Source organism: Phyllostomus discolor, chromosome 5 (assembly GCF_004126475.2).
Source record: "Phyllostomus discolor isolate MPI-MPIP mPhyDis1 chromosome 5, mPhyDis1.pri.v3, whole genome shotgun sequence".
In the NCBI taxonomy this organism is placed as follows: domain Eukaryota; kingdom Metazoa; phylum Chordata; class Mammalia; order Chiroptera; family Phyllostomidae; genus Phyllostomus; species Phyllostomus discolor.
Genome location: NC_040907.2, coordinates 142,160,155 through 142,168,236, shown reverse-complemented (window position 1 = coordinate 142,168,236; position 8,082 = coordinate 142,160,155). Strand labels below are relative to the sequence as shown.

The window sequence follows — 8,082 nt, the reverse complement described above, 5'->3', positions numbered from 1 at the left end:
TTCCTCCCATAATTTAGAAGTAATTGAGAAGGTCAGCAGCTCTCCCTATGTGGTCATTCAGGCTGATGGAGCCTTTGCACTGTCTTCTTTCTGAAACCTCCAAGGTTGTTGGGGGCCACCCTGCCTGGTCTCAGGAAGCTGTAACCCCCCGTGACTTAGGCTGAGTGAAAGACCTCCGGACCAGGAGCCACCGAAGGAGACAAAACTTATTTCCCTGGCTTGAATGTCAGCCAATGATGGGTAACAATTCTGTTGGATAGAGAATGAATCTAAGACAGACGTGTTCACGAAGGAATGACAGGGATAAGACTCATGGGCATGTGGAAATGAAGGGGTGGTCAGACATCAACTCCTGCCCCCTTTGGCTTTGTCAAAGCCTGAGTCTTTGCTCTTGGATGTGAGAAATCCAAGTCTCCTGGCTGCCTTTGTCTTCTGAGACCTGCAGGGGCGAAACAGCCCAGACCAGAAACGGCAGACACCCGGGGTAATCAGGCCTGGGTCATAGAATATGCAAGATCCTGTGAGATCTGTTTGCTGGAGGATGTTATTATCTTGGAATTTAAAAGCACAGACAGGAAACCAAAACTAGCCCTTTAAGCAATATGTTAAAAACCCCAAACCTTGCCCGGATTCTCAGCAGGAGTCCTGCCCCCACCTTTGTAAGTTGTTTACATCTTTTGATCTTTTCTGCCAGACTGTGAATCCACAAACTAACTCCGTTTTCTCAATAAAAATCTGCTTGGGTATGGACACGAGGTGCTCCCCACGTGAGGAGTGGCCATGGCGCCCTCCAGGAGAGAGGGTGGCCAAGGCGCTCCCCATGTGAGGAGTGGCCCTGCTGTTCCTATTCCCCCACAGGACCTGGTTGTCTCTGTGTATGTTCTTTCTCGTGTTTTGATGAACCATCTGCAGCGTTCCGTGCTCACTGCAGGCAGGTGGGCACACATCACAAGGTCACTGTCGGTATCTCCCTCCCAGTCTGCATCTGGAGCCCCAAGGATCACGCATGTAGAAGGTTTTATCAGCCAAGACTGGAACTGGTGCGTATCACTTCTGCTCACTTTCCTTTGGCCAGACCTCAGTTATAAGGCTACTCCCGACTGCAGCAGAAGTGAGGAAGAAGAGAGGAACACAGATTTTGTAGAAGATCTAGCAGTCTTTGCTACAGACCAACCACTGTGCAAGGCATTTGGCACATTTGCCGTCATAACATAAAGCATTCAACATAGTAGCTATTGCTACAGTACTCTTACAGTATTGCTATTGTTATACAGTACTGCTATTGTTATAGTATTACCATTCTTATTATTACACATTCAGTCTACAGGCTGTGTTCTAGGCACAGGTGGCTTTGCACTCTCTTTGCTGAGCTTGCAGGACCCCAAGGCATTTAGGCAAAGGAGGCCCCAGAGCCTTGGAGACCAATTAGTAGCTAATAAACCTCAGCCGGCACCTTTGCAGCTCCAGTCCCTGGGAAGAAAAGAGTGTGTGGTAAGCCCCCAACCCCAGTTTCCCACACGGTTGCATGTCCATTTCCTGCCTGCCTCCAACAGTGCATTTCCTACTGGACACTATTTCCACTCCTCCCTGCCTTACACCCGACTTCTCTTTCCCTGTAAGTCCCACAGTGGGCTCTCTTATGGCCTGAAGAAACAGAGACTTGCCCTAGGAAAAGGGGAAAGTTTTGCCTCTATATCTGCTATTCTAAGTGACTCACCAATGACTGGAAAAGCGGTGCTCATTTGCATGAGGCATCCTGGACTTCTGTGCTTCCTGCACGTGATGTTGGTGGAATTCAAGGAGCTGATCGAATATTAAAAGTCTTCGCATTTTTTCTCTGCCTTTGCTGCCAGCTAATTGGGGACCCAAAGGGTTAGAAGTATGACCTTTTCCCCCAGGGGTCCAAGTAATCATGTGATTTGTTTTAACACTATGATACCTTTTAATACTGCAAAACTGCAGGAAATGGATGTTTGAGTTTTGCCCCAGAAGGATACCAGGGAAAATGTAAACACTGTCTTATTTGCTTCCCCAAACTTGATGGATCGACTACCTCCATCGAATTACAACCTTTCTAGAACATCAGGGGCACCCCCTCTCCCAGGCTGAATTCATTCAATCAAAATGGCCCTCACTTACATGTCTGTGTTGCTCTGTCCTGCAAAGCTTCCTCTCTGTGATGTGGAGCTGATGTGGAGGAGTAATATTCTCCAAATCAAACAGGGGAAGCAGGTCAGTGTGAGGAAAGGAACAACTCCTTCCCAAGCTGTGTACGTGCAGCGCAAAATGATGAACTCCAGGTGTGACCTTCCAAGGATGGTGCAAGGGTTTGCCCATGAGCAGGCTCAGCTGGAGTGCGTCCTGCCCCGTGACTGAGTCAGCACGCAATTAGTTAAGTTGGCGAGCCTTTGGCTTCCTTGCTTAGAGCATCCAGCCTCCAAGAGTTAACCTGCAGCACTGCTCAGAGGAGCAGGGGCCGAGGATCTAAAAGCATCCAGTGCTCCGGCTTGCTGGAGGAATGACATGAGGTTTTCGCACAAGCAGCTGCTGCAGCAGGTCTGGGTACGTAGCTCTGCTTTGATTGATAGTGTTTGGGGTTTCCCCCGAGAGAACAAAGCAATCATTGTTCATGTTTGCAAACAAGATCCTTTGGACATTGAGAAGGAAGAGATGTTTATTAGCCTGCTGTTTATTATGAAAATGAGTAATCACGACGGAGGGGGGAGCAGATTCTTCATACTCATGTATGTTTCTGCTTGCAGCGGCAGCTTTTCTTCGTTCTCTCTGAATTCCAGTGCTGCATCGCCAGGTCGTTTGAATGTCACAGTTACAGTGGAATTCAAAAGGTATCTTTTGGCTGCTTTGTTCCTGCAAATCTTCATATCTCCATTCAGAGATACAGATTTGGTTTGCAGAGTTATTTGCTGACTTGGTGAAGTCAAGTGGCAGAGATCCATTTTCCTACCCCATTTTGGAAAGCAAGATTCATTTCCTTGACTTAAAGAGAAAACTTCTCCAAATTTACCATATGCTTGAGTAAAAGCAGCAGCATCTTGGGTATAGTCTTTTTCTTTCTTACAGCTTGATGGCTTTAGTCTCAAGTGTCTGCAGCACGACCTGAAATAACCTCTAGAATCCTAGCCTTTCTTTGTTTGAGTCTACTTGACTGGGTCACACAGGCCTTTCCATCACTTGGATGTCTTTCCCTGTTCTACCGATTAACACGTATCTGGGATTCAGAGTAGATTGGAACTATCCCCAAAGACTTGGATTTGATGGCATTTCCAGGGGCACTGGGACTTAAGAAGTAAAGTTTGTCTGGGTCTCATTCCTTCTCTGCTCTGTCACTGCATCGTCACCCACCAACTGACTGACTCTGGTGACTTTCCCCGGTTTGCACTCCTGCAGATTTAAAACCCGGAACGCTACTTGTCAAGCTGAGATCCCAAGTTACTGCTTCCCAGCACAGTGATAAAACCTGGTCTTAAAGTTTGGGGATCATCTAGAATATTTTCTCCCCCAGGACCATAGCTTCTCTTATACTCACTCAAATTTCCAACTCTGTTTTCTAAACTAGTTTCTCTTTGAAAAAATGCAAACACTGCCTTAAACCTTAGGCAGGTATTGATCGTTAATACATCCATAATATAAATACCTCTTTAAAATCACTCTCCCTGAGCAGTGCAGTTTTTCTAGGATGAAGGGAAAGTGGTGAGAACCAGGAACTGGGAGACTGTGCTCTGGAGGCAGGGGCTGGCAAGCAGAGGGAACCTGAGCGGGGGCTGCAGTAGCGGCCAAGGGGGCCAGGTTGAGAATACTGAGCTCCGGGAATAGGGGTGCTGGGCTGTGAGAGCAAGATCTATCAATAGGGGGCATTGTATACTGGGGTGCAGGTGAAGGGCACACGGCATCATTAGCATCAACTTCACTTTGAACTGGTTTCCAAAAATTCTTTTGTTAGGAGAACTCACCTGAGTTCTGCTTCAGAAAAGAAAGGCAAACTTCTCACTGAGCTGGACTCTCACCATAGGCGTACGATCTCTTTGTGGCTGCGAGGGATATAGGGATCTCCTGGGCAAAACACAAAGGCAGGGCTTCAGTGCGGGTGGTACAGAGGGAGCGCCCAGAAGGAAGGAGCTAAGCAAACAGAAACGGAACACGCCTGATTTCATCTAGGTTTCCGACTCCTGCCAAAGACTTTGGGCCTTCTCTCTCCGTCTTAGAATTGCAATGGAGCGAGAAGGTTATCATGAGGGCGGGGGGTGTGTAGGAATGCATGTATTGGGAATAAAAATGAAGTAGGTATTTTCTAACAGTCACTGTGATTTTGCTGCCTGATTTGATAATGAGTTTGGTTTGGCTCTTCAGGGTCTGTGAATGTAATGTGCAATTTTGCCATGCAAGGTTTTGCCTAAAACATATTTAAAATATGTGCACAATATATTGGCTTGACCAAAAAGTTTGTTATGTTTTTTCCATGAGTGTGATGGCTCTAGTAGTTCTTAGTTGTCTTTTACTTCATTCAAAACAACTTGGTTCAATTGTATTGTGACAGCTGTCACATCAGCGTGCATTTAAAAAACACACCAAGATTGGTGAATTTTTGTGCAGCCATTTAATATTGAAGGTGGAAGAAAATACACAATATTTTCAGCATATTATGCTTGATTATCTCAACAAAGGTAAAAATGCAACTGAAATGAAAAATAATTTGTTCAGTGTATGCAGAAGATGCCGTGACTAATCCAATGTGCCAAAAGTGTTTTGCAAAGTTTCTTGGTACTATTGATGTTTTGGCCAAATAATTCTTTGCTGTGGGGCTGTCTCATGCATGGGAAGATGTTTAGCAGCACCCTGGCCTCTACCGACTAGAAGCCGATAGTGGAAGTTAGCTGACATACTTAAAATATCCAAGTCAATAAAGTTACTGGTGAAAATGAAAAAGGGTGTCTTTTATTTCACAGAAAAAAACATAACAGACTGTATGGCCAACCCAATACAAAAAATTCGATACTACAAATTTTGCAAGTATTTAAGCATAAAAAAGCCTTAGATGTCATGTTTTCAAATGTGAAAGACAGTAGAAAAATTCTTCTAGGGCTTTTGTGAGCAGAAACTCATGAAGACCACTGATGTGTATCACTGGTGAGATGAGCCTGTCTGAAGCAGGGGCCTTTGCCCACAGACTGCCCAGACTCTCCACTTAGTCCTGTGCCTCCTGCATCCTTCCTCTTTCCCTGCATTTCAGCGTCCTGCAGCCCCATCGTTCAGCCCTGCCCTGCTCCTCTGTGAGCCAGCTGGTTGATTTCTTTGATGCATGTCCTAGTTGCCTAGTGATCTGAAGACTGGGTGTGCAGTGGCAGAGCAAGGCTTTCGTAAGGCGAGGGTTGAAGAAGAGGGGGTTTATTCACAGAGGTACCCAGCAGGCATTTTTCCTACATTACTCATTGCTTTATTCATCCAACAATTGCTGACTGATCTATTTCTTCTTGTGCTAGGCAAAATCCTGAAGAAATTATCTCGGCCCCAGGTGTGTGTGGGTGCAGTTTGGTGGGAGGGCTGGCACTGACGCTGGGGGCCATCATTCAACGTGATCCATCAGTGCTGCAGCTTGAGGCAGTGGATGCAGGAATCAAAGGGTCACAGAGGGCAGAGAGGAGGCAGCTTTGGGGCTGAAATGCTGATGCCTGAGAAAGTGCTCTTAAGAAGAAAGAAGGGAAAGGGTGTGTAGGCAGAGGAAGAACTTAAGGGAAGCTTAGAAGGGAAAAGGTCAGGGAAGGCTGGAGGGTGAGCCACTGGGTTGCTTTCCTGGATCCCTGTGGGGGAAGAATTGGAAGGTGAGGCAGAAAGGTGCCGTGCACATGCCCTCTGGAGACCTCTGTGAAACAAGGAGGACAGCAGGCTGGCGTCCCATTCTAGCTGGGACCCAGTATTTGTCCCCGGTCTGGGACTACCTCTCTTCAACCCTAGCAATGCCATCAGTTCCCCAGCACTGGCCTCTCTGCACCACAGGGGGAAATGTGGTCTTCTAAGTCTGCCCTGCAGGGGAGGAGCTGGGAGCGGGGCTCCCTGTGAGGATCTAATTCCAGGCAGCTGAGGTACGAGGGCTGCCCCTGTCTCTTTTCCTCTGTCATTGGGCGTTTTTTGATTAGCTATCAAGTGTCCAGACGATGTGATCACTACAGTTGGGATCAAGAGATATGCATTCCAGTCCTACATCTGCAGCTCATTAGCACTGTGAGCTGCCTTGAAGCTGTGTGCAAACTTCTGGGGTGGTGCTGGTGGCACAGAGAGGAGTAGGATGGGACTCAAACACCAACCTGACTAGTAGAGCGAGACACACTCATTAAACAGTGAGTGCCAGGATAGAGGAGTGTGTCAAGTTTAAGAGAAAGAAATAGGTTAAGCCATAAGCTCTGGGGGATCTCTGTTCTGATCATTGACTTCTTTTCAGCATTCTGCAGTTTGCACAGCAATGCCACACACAATGTCTGTATTGCCTTCACGGTCCTGTGAAGTAGATTTATGCAGAAGGGCGAGGACAGGCATGTCCCCATTCCAATCACCTTTGCCAAAGGAAACAGTTGTGCTGTCAAGTGATACCCAGAAACCTTGCCTCATTGGTTAAAGCAGAGATGCCAGGAGCTGACTCTGAATGTTCTTCCAAGTTGGCACCTTTCCAAAGCCTTTCTGTAATGAGAACTTCGCCAGGCTCTTCATTTCACCCTCAGAGAAGGAAGTGCCTGCTTATCTGCTTATAGACAAGGTCATGTCAACAGTAGGTGAGAAAAGCGGCGAACGTATAAATTCTCTAGCGTACATTCACTGCTGAGAGGGAGGAAAGGAAGCAAACTAATCTGGACCATCTCCTGAGGCAGGCACTAGAAGCTCTCCTAGCATTAGGGTTGAGTCCATTCCCTTGGAAAACACAGTAATTGAAACATTGAGATGGCCAGCTATCCATCCCCAGGATCAAGACTCCAAAATGGGAGGACAAGAACCACCCCCTAGCACTGAAATTGAATTAGAGGTCACTCTCAAGAGACAGAACTCTGACACCCAGTCTCCCTATAGTAAGGGACACTTTGGCCATGACTATAATAAGTTGTGCTACATAGCTATCTTCTCATTCAGCATGAGGGAATGTATCCCACATTTTCCAAAAGAGGTGGGGTCCAATGACATGCATGCATAAGCTTCATGAGGCTTTTCCTCATACCTTGCTGAGAAGAGCTTCTGAGACAGTACGATACTGAAAGAGAAGGAAAGAAGGTGGTCAGGGGTTAGTCATCCCCAGATGTGGCAGCTAGTTAGCTAGTAAAGCCACAAGGGGGCAGTGCAGAGAACGGCACCTGTGACTGAAGGAGAACTTTAATGCCTGCCCAGGAGGTAACATGAGCTTCTTGGGATTCTGCCAAGAAATGATGTCCCTGTGGGCCTCAGAGAATCTCTTGGAACTGTTTTCAATATTGTTTTTATTGCTATGCACATTCCCTGATTGCTCTTGTGGGCTACTCTGGGCTGGGGAGAGCAACTGATGTAAAGAAAATGCTTGAAATGTATTACTGATGCAAAACTAATCAATGTGTACCAGCTGGATATGGTTTTACCAGTCACCTGGGGGATCCAGTCTCAATTCCTGCTCCACATTGTCTCCAGGGACAGTACTGACATGAGACTATCCTTGAGACTAAACTTGGTGGCATAGGAGAGGTTTTATGCAGTGACAATGGTGTGTTGAAGGAAGTTCACATTGGCTCATCAAGACCAATTGTACACAGATCTCCCCAACTTTACTTTCAGTGACTTCCTATGGTAGCCTGAAATCAGCCATGGTAGGAGCATTTACACCACAGGAATTGGCGAATATGATGCACTGGGCTTTTTATTCCTGGACATCCCGCTGTTCGACATTCAGCAGCACACCACTGCCAATATGTGTCACAGAAAGTTAATTGGTTAAGAAATCATGTGCTGGTTTACAACGTTAGGAGAAAAAATAGCCTCAGAAAGAAATCAGTTTGTCTTGTGGTAGAACATTTTGATAGAACCAGGATTAGTTTGCTTAACAGAACAAATCTC

At 46.5% G+C, this 8,082-nt stretch overlaps 1 protein-coding gene across 1 annotated transcript in view; it reads left to right on the top strand.

Annotated features, from left to right (window-relative positions):
• Positions 1–2,408: 2,408 nt before the first annotated feature.
• Positions 2,409–8,082, top strand: part of ASAH2 (N-acylsphingosine amidohydrolase 2) — a 95,597-nt gene continuing 89,923 nt past the window's right edge. The window contains exon 1 of the mRNA XM_036026945.1: positions 2,409–2,562. The gene's annotated coding sequence lies outside the window, so the exon portion shown is untranslated. The remainder of the gene's footprint in view (positions 2,563–8,082) is intronic.